The sequence below is a fragment of the Neofelis nebulosa genome, chromosome 12 (genome assembly GCF_028018385.1).
Source record: "Neofelis nebulosa isolate mNeoNeb1 chromosome 12, mNeoNeb1.pri, whole genome shotgun sequence".
NCBI classification, from domain to species: Eukaryota; Metazoa; Chordata; class Mammalia; order Carnivora; family Felidae; genus Neofelis; species Neofelis nebulosa.
The window spans coordinates 54,321,209-54,335,169 of NC_080793.1; the positions used below are offsets into that span (position 1 = coordinate 54,321,209).

Below are 13,961 nucleotides of genomic sequence, written 5' to 3' on the forward strand. Positions count from 1 at the left end.
GAGGGGCGGCGGGGCTGCGTGGGCTCAGCTTCAGACACTACATTTCCCAGCAGGCCCCGGGCCGGGCACGCCTCCGGGCGCGGCACCGCGAGCTTCCGCGCTCAGGGCTGAGCGCATTGTTCTCCGCTCGCGGATTCACGAGCAGCTGTTTGTTGGGTTCTCAGTCCGGGGTCACCTGTGTTGTTGCATTCCCGTCCCCCACGGTTACGTGGCGTCGCTCTCTGCTGGGTAGGGCGGCCTCTGTACGCCCTTCGATCCCCGATCATTGCAGTATTTGGCGCCGGGATGCGAGACTTTTCCTTGACTCCGGGGTTCGTGCGCTGCGCTGTTGCCTCACTGTCCCAGAGCTTGAGAGACCTGGGGGTCGAGGGATGAGACCACTGACTCTACCGGACCTCCAGACCCTGGTCGTTAAAAATCTCCCCAACGGCCCCATGTTCTTGAGTATAAACGCATGCATCGCTCCACGCACGCACGATAGTGTTTATTGAGCGTCAACTATATATCAGATACTGTATACATTATTAACTCTAATGTATATTTTTGAAAATCACAACCTTCCCAGGAAGGGATTATCGGCCCCATCGTAACTGTTGAGGAAGGAGTTAACTGTTAGGAAATAGAAGCAGGAATGGAACTGTCTAGCTTCAGATGGAACTTTTCTCCGTCGCTCAGAAGCCCCAAAGGACTCAGCAGGACATATAGAAGGAGCTCTGGATGGTTATTTATTGGTATATATCATATACCAGTATGATATACCATATATTCACACATCATATAATTAACCCATTTTGAATGTTCATCCAGTGGTTTTTAGGCTATTTACAGAGTTGTGCAACCATCACCATAATCAATTTGAGGATAAACTCACCGCTCCAGAAAGAAACCCTGCACCTTTGAGCTATCACCCACAATCCTCTTAACTCCTCCAGCCCTACCCAGTCACCAATCTTTGTCTCTATAGATTTACAGATTCTGGGCATTTAGTATAAATGGCACGTTTATGTGGTCTTTTGTGATTAGCTTTTTTCACTCAGCATAATATTTTCTGGGCCTATCCATCCATATTGTAGCATGTATCTATTTCTTTTTATGGCTGAATAATATTGCATTGCGTGGTAAAGCACATTCTGTTTATCCCAACAAAAAGTTGTTTCTGGGCACCTGGGTGGCTCAGTTGGTTAAGCAACCAACTTTGGCTCAGGTCATGATCTCACTGTTCATGAGTTCAAGCCCCACATGGGGCCTGCTTAGGATCCTGCCTCCCTCTCTCTCTGTCCCTCCCTCACTCTCTCAAAAATAAACATTAAATATATATATACATATATATGTATATATATATTTTTATATACATATATATTTATATACATATATATTTATATATTTATATATATATAAAGTTTTTACATTTTGGTTATTATGAACAATGCTGCTATGAACATTCATGTACAAGTTTTTTGTGATGTGTATTTTCATTTATTTCATAGGTATTTTTTCTTTTCTCTCTCTCTCTCTATATATATATATATATAGTCACTATGTAACTATATAGCCATGTGAAGAATTGCCCATTTTCCATAGTGGCTGCCCCATTTTATATTCCCACCAATATTGTATGAGGATTCAGATTTTTCCACATCTTTGTCAACACTTGTTATTATCTGATTTTTTATTGTAGCCATCCTAATGGATGTGAAGTAGTATCTCGTGGTTTGTTTTTTTTTTTAATTTTTTTTTTTAACGTTTATTTATTTTTGAGACAGAGAGAGACAGAGCATGAACGGGGGAGGGTCAGAGAGAGGGAGACACAGAATCTGAAACAGGCTCCAGGCTGTCAGCACAGAGCCCGACGCGGGGCTCAAACTCACGGACCGCGAGATCGTGACCTGAGCCGAAGTCGGCCGCTCAACCGACTGAGCCACCCAGGCGCCCCAGTATCTCGTGGTTTTGATTTGCATATCATACCTAGTGATATTGAGCATCTTTTCAGTACTTACCAACCAATTGTATATCTTCTTTGCAGGAATGTCTATTTAAGTCTTTTGCCAATTTTTAGTTAGGTTATATGTCTTTTTACAGGAGCTCTGGTATTTCTCTACATATTGTTGTAGGAAACATCTGTTGTTTTTGCTTAGCATACTGTTCATTTTTTTTTTAAGTTACCATTTATTATTTCTGGGAGAGAAAGAGAGAAAGAGACAGAGAGCAGATGTGTGCAGCAGCAGGGGAGGGGCAGAGAGAGAGAGGGAGAGAGAGGAAGACATAGAATCCAAAGCAGGCTCCAGGCTCTGAACCATCAGCACAGAGCCCGATGCAGGGCTTGAACCGAACTCACAAACCATGAGATCATGACCTGAGCCAAATTGGACGCTTACCCGACTGAGCCACCAGGCACCCGTTAGACTTGACCTTCCTACTCCTTTTGGTCCTCCTAGGGCTGCCTAACATAGAATCCTCCCAACTCTGCCACAGTGATTCGTTCAAGGATGAGTAGATTATTCAATCAGCACCAAGCAGAATCCTCCTCTGGGGTTTTATCTGTAAACTGAGAAATTTTTCTTCCATTCTCAGTACCTAAGGATGTGACCCAGACAGCCTGCCTAAGAGAATAAAGAAAGCTAAGAGTTTAAATAAGCAAAGTCAGAAGGTGGAGACAAGTCATGTGTCATTGTAACTAAAGCCATCTTCCCCTCCTAAACTTGTCATGATGTAAGCCAGTGGTTGTTTTAACTTAAACTAGGTTGAGTTGGATTCTTGCACAATCCTTCCAGTGCCTGTAAGACTTCACCCAAACCTCTCAACAGGGGGAGCTCTCACTCCAGACAATGAGGTCACACTTCAGGCAGAATTCTAAAACACATCTGGGATTTAGTTAACAATGGCTTCAGGAGTGGAGGCCACAATGGTCCCTGAGCAGCAGTGGGTAGGGGCAGGACCAGAATAATCATATCAGGGAAAGGTGGTTCTCATCACTTTAAGGTGTGGTGCTGGGAGCTGCGGTTTGAGAGGTGTGGATTGCAAGCATTCGTGGGGAAAGGATTTGTGATGAGCACCAGCAGCCGGCCATTGCAATATGGCACTCAGGTGAGTCTTTTTATCAGTAGCCTCTCCTTGGAATAAGGCTGAAGGGGTCCATAATATCCACTGCAGAATAAAAAGTATTTTGAACTGAAGGTGTTTGAGAATACACATTTCCCCCTGAACTCCATTGTCTGCCTAAATGCAGAGCTGCCCCAAGGAACACAATTGTCATAAATCCCCTCCCTGCAGCCAAAGAAGATTGACTTAGAAGTAGGCACACACTCAAAAGGACATTGTCATAAAACTATCATATCTCCCATCTAGTCTCCTCAAGGCCAGTTTATCTTTCCTAAAAGCCACTTATTTTCCGATAAGTGCCCTTACCCTCCCCCTATGAAGTCATTTGTTTTCCTAAATGCCCTTCTCCCCTTCTGCCTCTATTAAGATGTTATATAAGCCAAAATTAGAACCATCTCCTTGAGTCACATTTTTCTGTGAACTCTCCCATACATCATACATATGTGAATAAAAATCTATTTTTTCTCTTTACAAAATAAAAAAATATATATTTATTAATTCTTGAGAGACAGAGACAGAGTACAAGCAGAGGAGGGTCAGAGAGAAAGGGAGACCCAGAGTCTGAAACAGGCTACAGGCTCCAAGCTGTCAGCACAGAGCCTGACACGGGGCTCAAACTCACAAGCCATGAGATCATGACCTGAGCCAAAGTCAGACGCTTAACCAACTGAGCCACCCAGGCACCCCTATCTTTCCTCTTTAATCAGTCATTTAACGTCAGTTTAATTCACAGACTGCCAATGGCTGAATCCCAGAGAGTAGAGGAAAAGTTTTTCCTCCCCAACAAGGCCGTGGCAAAGGCAGCTTCCCATCCTTTGGTGAATTTGGCAGAAGACAGGAATATTGCTGGACCTGGCCCTAGAACTAGACAATAGCAGAAAGGAGGCAGAAAGGTGGGTATATACCCACACCCAGGATAGGTATAGTCCCTGTAATTCTGGTGAGCTCTGTATCATTCCTGACAGAGGGAAAAAAAAACTCTAAGGCTTCCCAATTGTGGATATTGGAACCATTAGGTTGAGGTGGTGGCCTATGATTAAGAGTTGGGATTCTGGTGGGGTGCCTGGGTGGCTCAGTTGGTGAAGCATCCAACTTCTGCTCAGGTCATGATCTCACGGTTTGTGAGTTTGAGCCCCGCATCGGGCTTTGTGCTGACAGCTCAGAGCCTGGAGCCTGCTTTGGATTCTGTGTCTCCCTCCCTCTCTCTCTCTGCCCCTCCCTGGCTTGCACTCTCTCTCTCTCTTTCTCTCTCTCTCAAAAATAAACATTAAAAAAAATTTTTTTTTAAAAAAGATTTGGGATTCTGGGTAATGGCACAAACCAAGATTATGAAGTATCTGGCTCTTGGTTGAGTAGTAGGAATTAGGGAGACATGAGCTCTCAAAGTTTGCCTCGGAGCTTTTAGTTTCCTCACCTGAGATGCTTATATGGGCTTATCAGGTGATGAAAACTGGCTTGCTTGTGGGCACTGTGGCAAATTGAGGAGGAGCAGTAAACCAGAGGTGTGAGACACAGGAGGATATGAGGTGTGGTGAGAGGCCAAGTGCACAGGAACCGGTTCCTCTAAACCCACAGACACCTTGAGCTGCAATGGCCAACGTGCAGGAATGCAGGCCTCATCTACCGGAGCCTCCAAAAGTCCTAAAGAAGTCAGATATTCAGCTTTCAAAAAAGAAGTGACAAATTTAAGTTTGTTAAACAAAGAAGCCATTAGACCGAAACGGCTCTAATGCCATGGTGGCCAAAGTAAGCGAACCCAATGTAAGTCCATCAACGTATCCAAGTTATGAAATCAAAATGCTAAGGATGACCAATCACAAACAGCCAACCAGGCTGAGGCTCCAGTCAGTCAATTTCCTTGCTTTCCTGCTGCCTTCTCTCCATAATCACCTCTCTCCAAGCTCCTCCCAGGGGATGCTCCTAATCACTTCAATGTGGCACTGCCTGCCTGATTTGAGTCCACTTTTGGTCAGATAGACTTGTAAAAAAAAATTTCTTCATACACCTCAGTTTACCTTTTAACCGCTCATATAACATTTTAAAATAATATTCAGGGGTGCCTGGGTGGAAGTCAGTTAAGCGTCTGACTTCAGCTCAGGTCATGATCTCACACCTCAGTTTACCTTTTAACAGCTCATATAACATTGTAAAATAATATTCAGGGGCGCCTGGGTGGAAGTCAGTTAAGCGTCCGACTTCAGCTCAGGTCATGATCTCACAGTTCATGAGTTCGAGCCCCGCGTCGGGCTCTGTGATGACAGCTCAGAGCCTGGAGCCTGCTTCAGATTCCATGTCTCCCCCTTTCTCTGCTCCTCCCCCCACCTCAAAAACAAATATAAAAAAAATTAAAAAATAATATTCAGACCAAATACAACACACAGAGGCATCTGGCCTGAGGCCCACAGTTTGTGACCTCTGATGTATTATATCTCTACAATCCACCCCATTCCCAGTTAATGTGATTCCGCATGTGAACTTCCTGTTTGCTTTCCAGAATAATTCTACACCAAGTTCTCCTGATCAGAATTCAACTATAGGCACTTGAGAGCCTCACCTGAGACAAAAATCATGTTTCCATCATTTCAGTGTTGACTGTCCAAGCTGTATTTCCATCTAGTTCTCTCTGATGTCTAAATTTTTCCTAAGTCATCTATTTTATTCTTCTTCTCTGGCCTTAGCTTCTTTTCCTCTGAGATGTACAACTGATCTAGATTTTTAAAAACAATTTTTAAATAGGAAAATAGGGGCGCCTGGGTGGCTCAGTCAGTTAAGCATCCAACTCTTGATTTTGGCTCAGGTCATGATCTCGTGGTCGGTGGGATCAAGCCCTGCATTTGGCTCCATGCTGACAGTGTGGAGCCTGCTTGGAATTCTCTCTCTACCTCTCTCTCTGCCCCTCCCCTCTCAAAATAAATAAACTTTAAAATAATAATAATAACAACAGTAATTTTTAAATAGGCAATTGCTCACGTGGTACAAAACTTAAAAGATACAAATATACAGGGAAAGTCTTTCTCCTTTCTCCCCAAGCCGTGCAAGAGCCCCTTCCTAGATTCCTGGGCATCCATACCTCTAGTTAGCAGTTTCCTGGGTATCTTTCCAAAAAATCATACACACACACACACATACATTTGCACAAGTGATAGTATACTATATACGCCGTTCTATATTCTATACCTCATGTTGTTCACGTGAGGTTATATCTTGGACATCCTTTTATGATAATATATACAGGGCACCCTAATTTGAAGTCCAGTGGAGATGCCCAGTAGAGAGAAAAATCTGAACCTAAATGAAAGTGAAGAGCGCTAAGGACATAGATCTATCTGCAGGGTTGTTTAAGAAGATGGTAGATAAAGTAATAATAAAAAACGAGATTGTCGAGAGACGGAAGAGAGCACAAAAGTGGTAGAAAGACAGCATGGAAGATGCAACACCCAGAGGAGACCCTCGTGGAGCAAAGCCCTAGGGTTTAAGCCAGCACAACACATAAGGATACATCTTACAAAGAGTTTGCTAGGGCAGGGGCAAGAATTATGTGTGATGATAATAAAAATGCATGAAGATTTGTATGCTTGAACAGCACTATTTCCAAGAATGATTGATTCAGAACACTAAATGCCATTGCACCCATGAAAGTCACCTTTCAGCTGTGAGCTTGGTCAGAATGGGCTTTTCATATCCAGTGGCCTCTTCATTCCTCAGATCATTTTTGACTCTGTTGGTCCTGTTGCAGCAAATACTCAGTGTCCAGGGAGAGACAAGCACCAAGCACTCGGGGAATCGGAAAAGACTGTTTATTTCGCACCAGTGCTGGCCCAGCAGAGGCACCTCCAAAGGCTGAGCATCCAGTTCGGGTTTTACTGATCTTTTATACATATATGCTGCCGGGTTGGGCAGGACGAGTACAGTCAAGCTTCTGGTTCCTGACTGCTGGCTGATGCAAGAGGCAAGCAAGACTGCAGAAGCCAAAAGCATGTGAGGGGAGTATCGGGCCTGGGACATCTGGCTGGTCCTTTTTATTTGCGTTTACCAGCTTTCGTCCTCAGTCCCATCTTGTTGGCTAGCATCTCCAGTTGTGGGACACCTGGCCTGTGGTGTTGCCTGCCATGTTGTTTGGGAAAAGTCTGGACAAAGGGAGACAAGGGAGAGCAGGCCCACTTATCTTCTTCTTTGCTCTTTCGTTTGCTTTCACCTTTGTGAAATACACACACACACACACACACACACACACACACACACACGAAGGATTCTTTTGGTTGAGAGTTGGCTGTGTTTCAAAGCACTGATGAGTTTGAACTGAAAAATGGAAATTGTGTCTCTAAAAAAATACTTCTTTGCCATCTATTACCTCAATTGAACTTAACCCCTACTGATGAATTACCATAGCTACACTGTTTCTGATCTTATTCTAAGCCAACTGATTTTCCAGTTACATAAATTATTTGGAATTCTGTAAGAGAGACTTGACTCTTCTCCATTGAGTTAAGTATTTAATCTTTTATTTATATCATGGATTCATTTTTTATGCTTTGGGTTATCATCCCAAACTGCTGTCTTAACTGTGTGTTTATGATGCTTAGATATCTTGCAAACACTGAAGAGATCTCCCCTCCCAGAGATAGCCAATTCCAGGGAATAATAAAGGACTCTTCTTTAAGTGCTCCTTTCAAATGCAAACCAACCACTTCACAATTAGCAGGAGAGCAGACCTCAATTCTAAAATGTAAATGACAATCACAAAGTGCCTTTCTTGACCTTTCTTCCTTTCAGGTTCTCTGGGGCAGACATTCCCACCAGATTCCAAGGCCCTGCCTCCACAGCCCACCCTCTGGCATTTCTAGTGAGCAGGGGTAGAGGCAAAGGCCTAGGCCTCACCCAATGCCCTTTAGACATTGTGAGGCTTCAGGAAAAGAGGAACTAGCCAGCTCTTCTCCACAAGAAAGGTTGGGGATTCCTCCTTGAAAACACAAACAAGAGAAAATCTTTTTTCTGGATTCTCTGCTTCAACAGATTGTGTGTTCAGGTGGAGAGAGATGTTCCTGAAGCCAGGGGACCACCTGGGGCTTCCTCTCTGCCAAAGAAAGGAGGAGTCGTAGAAGGACAGAAATGGAATGGTGTGGCTGGGAAAGACAGCTGGAGGGCTCTTAGTCATAAAGGCAGTTGGTAGAATAATAACCATTTAGTGAGGAATAAGAGAACTATTCAGAGGCCTGACATTGAATGCAAGGAATGTTAACAGCCAGGTGGAAAACATGAATCTAGCATCCCCTTTCATTGTAAGCAATGATGCTTTTTGAGGTTGAATAACAGTTAATACGTATTTGCATAACGACCTTCTTTTTATTCTCTGAATTGCCCCCAATGAATTGCTTTAGAATACCTGTACTGTTCCATGTTAGTGAGCAAAGAGAGTAAGAATGGCCACTAGTGGAAAATATAGAACTGTAGAAAACGATCAGAAAATGTTCAGCCCCCTTTGTTTATAGGGACTATGGATGTGAAGAACAGACTTGGAGAGGCTGCGATTTTTGATGGAGGGAACTTGGGACATTGTCTAATTTCCATGATCCTGGAAGATCATCCTAAGATTCTGCAACCAAATATTCCTTTTTGTTTTTAAATGTTTATTTATTTTTGAGAGAGAGAGCACATGTGTGCATGGTGGGGAGGGGCAGAGAGAGAGGAAGACAGAGAATCTCAAGCAGGCTCTGTGCGCCCTCAGCACAGAACTCATGAACCATGAGCCCATAACCTGGGCCAAAATCCAGAATCTGATGCCTAACCGACCGAGCCACCCAGGTGCCCCTCCAACCAAATATTGTTTTATTTGCTTAAGTTACCCTGTAAGGTTAAATTGTAGTGTAGGCCTAACCTGTAGCCTTAAGAAATAACAGCTTTAACACTGTATATTAAGAGATAACAGCCTTATCCTATCAATCAAGGGAACAAAAGTTTAAGGGAAATCAACTGGTTTATATTTGATTGGATTGGGGCAAGGGCCTGTCTGAACTGTTTCCACCCCCATCTGGAAACTATTTCTTTGTTCTGTCCCCAGGTGATGATAAGACGATGTGGTTGGCTATAGAAACTCTGTACCCCGGCTGTTCGAGACTGCACTCTGGTCAAGAGTGTCGGTCCCGATCGGTTGGCCTTGCCTCTCATTGCAATAAATTTTGTTGTGACTGTCACTGGTGCCCATAGCATTCTGTTTCGGGAGTCGTGTGGATGCAACAACCCTAATTCCTCTATGAGACACACTCACTCATGTAAGGAGGATAGATCCTGGAAATGGTATGATTGAAGACTAGAAGTGTGGGAACAGATAATGAAATACTCTCTGATAGAAGATTCTCTGATAGAAGATTCTGCCCTGCTCTTGGACAAAAACATCTTTTCCCTCTCTTCTCTCTCTCTCTTCTGTCTCTCTCTCTCTCTCTTAAAAATGAACATTAAAAAAAAATATATGTAGAGGTTTTATGGAAGTCCAAAACATAGGATCTGATACCAGGAATCAACGCTACATTTTCTCTTGTGGCATTTTAATGGTTATTTATTTTTGAGACAGAGAGAGACACAGCATGAGCAGGGAAGGGGCAGAGAGGGAGGGAGACCCAGAATGTGAAGCAGGCTCCAGGCTCTGAGCTGTCAGCACAGAGCCCGACGCGGGGCTCGAACTCACGAACTGTGAGATCATGACCTGAGCCGAAGTCGGACACTTAACCGACTGAGCCACCCAGGCGCCCCTCTTGTGGCATTTTGACTGTCACTGTGCATCTCCCCTCCAATCCTCTCCTCTCTGTCACGTAGTTCTCACCTCCTCCCTCTGTAGACTGCTAAATGGTTGGGAAAACTTTCACCTTCTAGCTATAATAAAGAAGGATCTAAGTAGAGCTGGCACCACCCCTGAGGATGGGAAAGAGCCATCTACACCTCTGGTCATGTGAGCTAGATCTAAGGGACAGAAGCTATTCTTTCTCAACACAATTACTCTTTTGCAACTTGTCAAATATGTACCATTTCCAGGAAGAATAATCCTTCCCTTGTATGTGATTGTAGTTGAGAAAAAACTGCTCACCTTGTAATAGGTCAACTTATAAGATATCAGAAAGCTTATTGTATGTAAATTCGGCTTAAACTCACCTTTCATGAATAATGAGATAAAAGCTTATGTAGTTCCCTATTAGGGTTATCGAATATTACTAACCACCCTATCTCGCTTCTGTAACTTTGCCTGCTTGCTAAATGGATAACTTAGGTGGCAAAACGCTCCCCCACCCCTTCTACCCAGATCTGGCCTAGGCAAAACCAACATGTAAAAAGTCACGAACTCACTGCCCCATGGTATCTTAGGTGTCTAACTATGATTGGTCACTTTAAACCCTCTTAGGACAAAGAACTTTAAATTGATAGGTTCCCGCCCAAACTAACGTCTGTGTGTCACAGTATAATTGGCTACCATGAAATGTTGTAAATTATAATTGGTTAACTAAATAATGACGTATTCTGACTTGCTAAAATCCATATAAGCTCACTGCTACCTTTGTTCGGGGCCATTCTCAGCACTTTTCTCCTTAAGATCAGGATATCAGGTTTGGCCAGGCCGTGAATAAAATCTTGCCTTGCTTCTGTTGGGCATCTGGTGGTTTTTTCGACAGCACCCTGTTTCACACCTTAAAGAGGTGTGCATTGCTTTTTAGGGACATTTCTAAGGATGCCAAAGACATCAAACACTGGGGATGATCCTCGCCCTCCCAGGGTCAGCTGTGACTAAGCAAAGCACAGCCTCTCGGGTGCTCAAGTTTGCAAGTCCCTACAAAAGTCCGAGGGGAGGAATGTCCTCCTGCGGGGAGGGCAAGGTTTTCCTGAGGGATGGGTGGGCATGGGGGCACCCAACTGGGGGCTTCAAAGACAGACTACATTAGCTAGAGAGAGGTTGAAGAAGGACAGAGAGAGGGGGCATTTATATCAGACTCCCTCCTTTTGAAGGCCTAGTCTGGGAGGCTTTCCTTGGGGTGTAGGAGGATAAAGTCCGGCACAGTTACAGCCTGACTCCATGGAGATGAAACCCTATGGCTCACTTATAGTACATCGGGTGTCCGGTCAGGGAAGACTGGGCAGCTGGGATTCCCAGGCAGGAACAGTAAGTGTTCTCCATGACTTAGCGGGGCTCCAGCAGGGAGAGGACAAGACACACACCAGCAGCATCGAGGCAGAGTCTCCTTAGGGCAGAAAGAGAGATCCGCACTGCTTTGCTCCTGTTAAAAAGAAAACCTCGAGCATCAAATGGCTAAGGCCCCAAGTCAGTGAACCCGGGCCGAATGCCTAATCTAATGGTAGTTTTAACCTCCCCCAGAAATGGAGACTTAACTGGTCCGTCAGGAATTTTCTGATCAGTAGCAATGAGGTAATCTGTCACAGGCGTCTTCTTCATCAAGACCCCTCTGCCCATCGCAGTAAGGGAAGGTTATCTTGCCTGAAACAATCCTTTCTTTTCTTTTGCTAATCACTTTTTTTTTATGTTTATCTTATTATTTTTGAGAGAGAGGGCTCCCGCGCTTGAGCAGGGGAGGGGCAGAGAGTGAGGGAGACACAGAATCAGAAGCCGGCTCCGGGCTCTGAGCTGTCAGCACAGAGCCCACACGGGGCTTAAACTCACGAACTGTGAGATCGTGACCGGACTCTTAACCGACTGAGCCACCCAGGAGCTCCAACTTTTGCTAATAACTTCCTTGCTTCACCCTTCTTCCTACTAAAGCCTTCCGTTCTGTACAACTCTTTGGATCGCCCTTCTGCCCTATTCATCCATTGTCTAATAAAAGCCAAATAGATCTTTAAATTTACTTAGTTGAATTTTGGTTTTTAACACTCCATAGACTCCATACTCACATGCTGCTAAAGGATACCTGACAGGATTGCCAGATTTAGCAAGTGAAAAAGCTAGAACATCCAGTTACATTTGACCTCCGGCTATAAATAATGAACAAATGATGTTTTAGTGTAAGTATGTCTCGTGCACTACCTGGCACATACTCATAGTAAAAAAAAAAATGGTTGTTGTTATTGTTGATCTGAAATTCAAAGTTAACTCTTATTTTTTCTGGAGAACTATGCCTGGCCTACAGCCTACTTCATAATCTTTCACATCAGCCCCTGGAGCTGTAAGAAACTTTTCTCTGGCTCTCCAGAGAGAGAGAAAGCAAATGCCAGAGGCAGAAAGAAAGAGGAGAGGATTGGCCCAATTCTCCCTGTGTGGGAAAAACCCTGAGCACCAGGCCACGCTAGGCCATTGGTGGGCATTCAGAGGGCCCTGTCCTATCTCCATTTCTGTTCTAACCAGCTGAGGCCATGGTGATGGGCTGCTGGGGGGAGATGGGGTGTAGGGGCATACACGGAGTTCGTTTCCATAGACACAAGGCAGTTAGGAATGTAATTATGTCTAGTGCACGTGAGTCTGGGGTAGGCACCTCACACCAGGCCTGCTCCTGCCGCCTCCTCTACTCCTCAGGCTGGAGGGGGCTCCTTATGTACTCCCCCTTACCTCAACTCCGGGCTGGCCCTGCTCCTCCCTTAGTCTTGAAACTCTCACATACGACTCAGGTTTTTTGGCCCACTGCTCTTGTACTGACACCCGCTCCTTCCTCTTGCCAGGTCAGTCTTCTTACTAGCTCTCTTTTCTGCACAAAATGTGGTCGCCATTTTCCTCTGTTCATCCATTTAAGGTACAACTAAAATTCTTTATTCCTATGAAGGCTTTCCCACTCCAACCTGTACCAAATTCTCTAAGTTGTCCTGTATACTTTACTACCTCAAATGTTTAATCGGCCTGTTTGTTATCTTGTGTGTGTGTGTGTGTATTTAATTGAAGTATAATTGACATTAATATCCTATTGGTTTCAGATGTACATCATAGTGGTTTGATATTTTTATACATCCCCATGAAGTTTTTTTCTTTTTTTTAAATTGGAAAGCAAAATCATAGCACTAAAAATTTAAAAAAATAACTTTTTTTAAGTTTATGTACTTTGAGAGAGAAAGAGAGTACACACAAGTGGGGGAGGGTCAGAGAGAAGGAGAGATAGAATCCCAAGCAGGCTCCATGCCATCAGCACAGAGCCTGATTTGGGGCTCGAACTCACAAACCGGGAGATCATGATCTGAGCCTAGATCAAGAGTTGGACCCTTAACTGACTGTGCCACCCAGGCACCCCAGCACTAAATTTTTTTTAATCATCCATAATGGTAACAACCCAAATGACTTTAAAAATGCATCGAGTAGCTTTCCAAATTTTATAATATTCACAGGGCTCCTGGTGGCCCAGTGGGTTAAGCATCTGACTTTAGCTCAGGTCACGATCTCACGGCTTGTGGGTTCGAGCCCAGCGTGGGGCTCTCAGCTGTCAGTGCAGAGCCTGCTTTGGATCCTGTGTCTCCCACTCTCCTTGCCCCTCCCCTGCTCACACTTTCTCTCTCAAATAAATAAATAAATAAATAAACAAACAAACAAACAAACGTTTATAATATTCACATATAGTTTATATGGCTGCTGTCTGTCATATTTGTATCTTTCCAGCTTTTGTGATCTGAGAGGCAAGGTTCCCTCTGACCTAGCTCCAAAACAACCACCCAGGAGGATGATTCATCCAGCTTGGAATACATGCCCACCAACCACAGTGTCCCCGTTCCTTTGAAACCCTAACTGGGGCTAGAGGAATGACCTGTTATGTTTGGCCAGATGTACGCTACCCTGCGGCCACATATTAGATACTGTAGTTGACAGTTCCAGCAGAATCCAAATCTGAGTTGGCAAGTGGACTGGAGAAGAAGAATTTCCCAAAGAAAGGGAGGCAATAATGGGCAGA

At 44.2% G+C, this 13,961-nt stretch overlaps 1 long non-coding RNA gene across 2 annotated transcripts in view; it reads right to left on the reverse strand.

The window, feature by feature from the left end:
* Window positions 1-9,504: 9,504 nt before the first annotated feature.
* Window positions 9,505-13,961, reverse strand: part of LOC131491868 (uncharacterized) — a 31,359-nt gene continuing 26,902 nt past the window's right edge. For both annotated transcript variants that reach the window (XR_009251694.1, XR_009251693.1), the window contains exon 5: window positions 9,505-11,357. This is a non-coding gene — a long non-coding RNA (uncharacterized LOC131491868). The remainder of the gene's footprint in view (window positions 11,358-13,961) is intronic.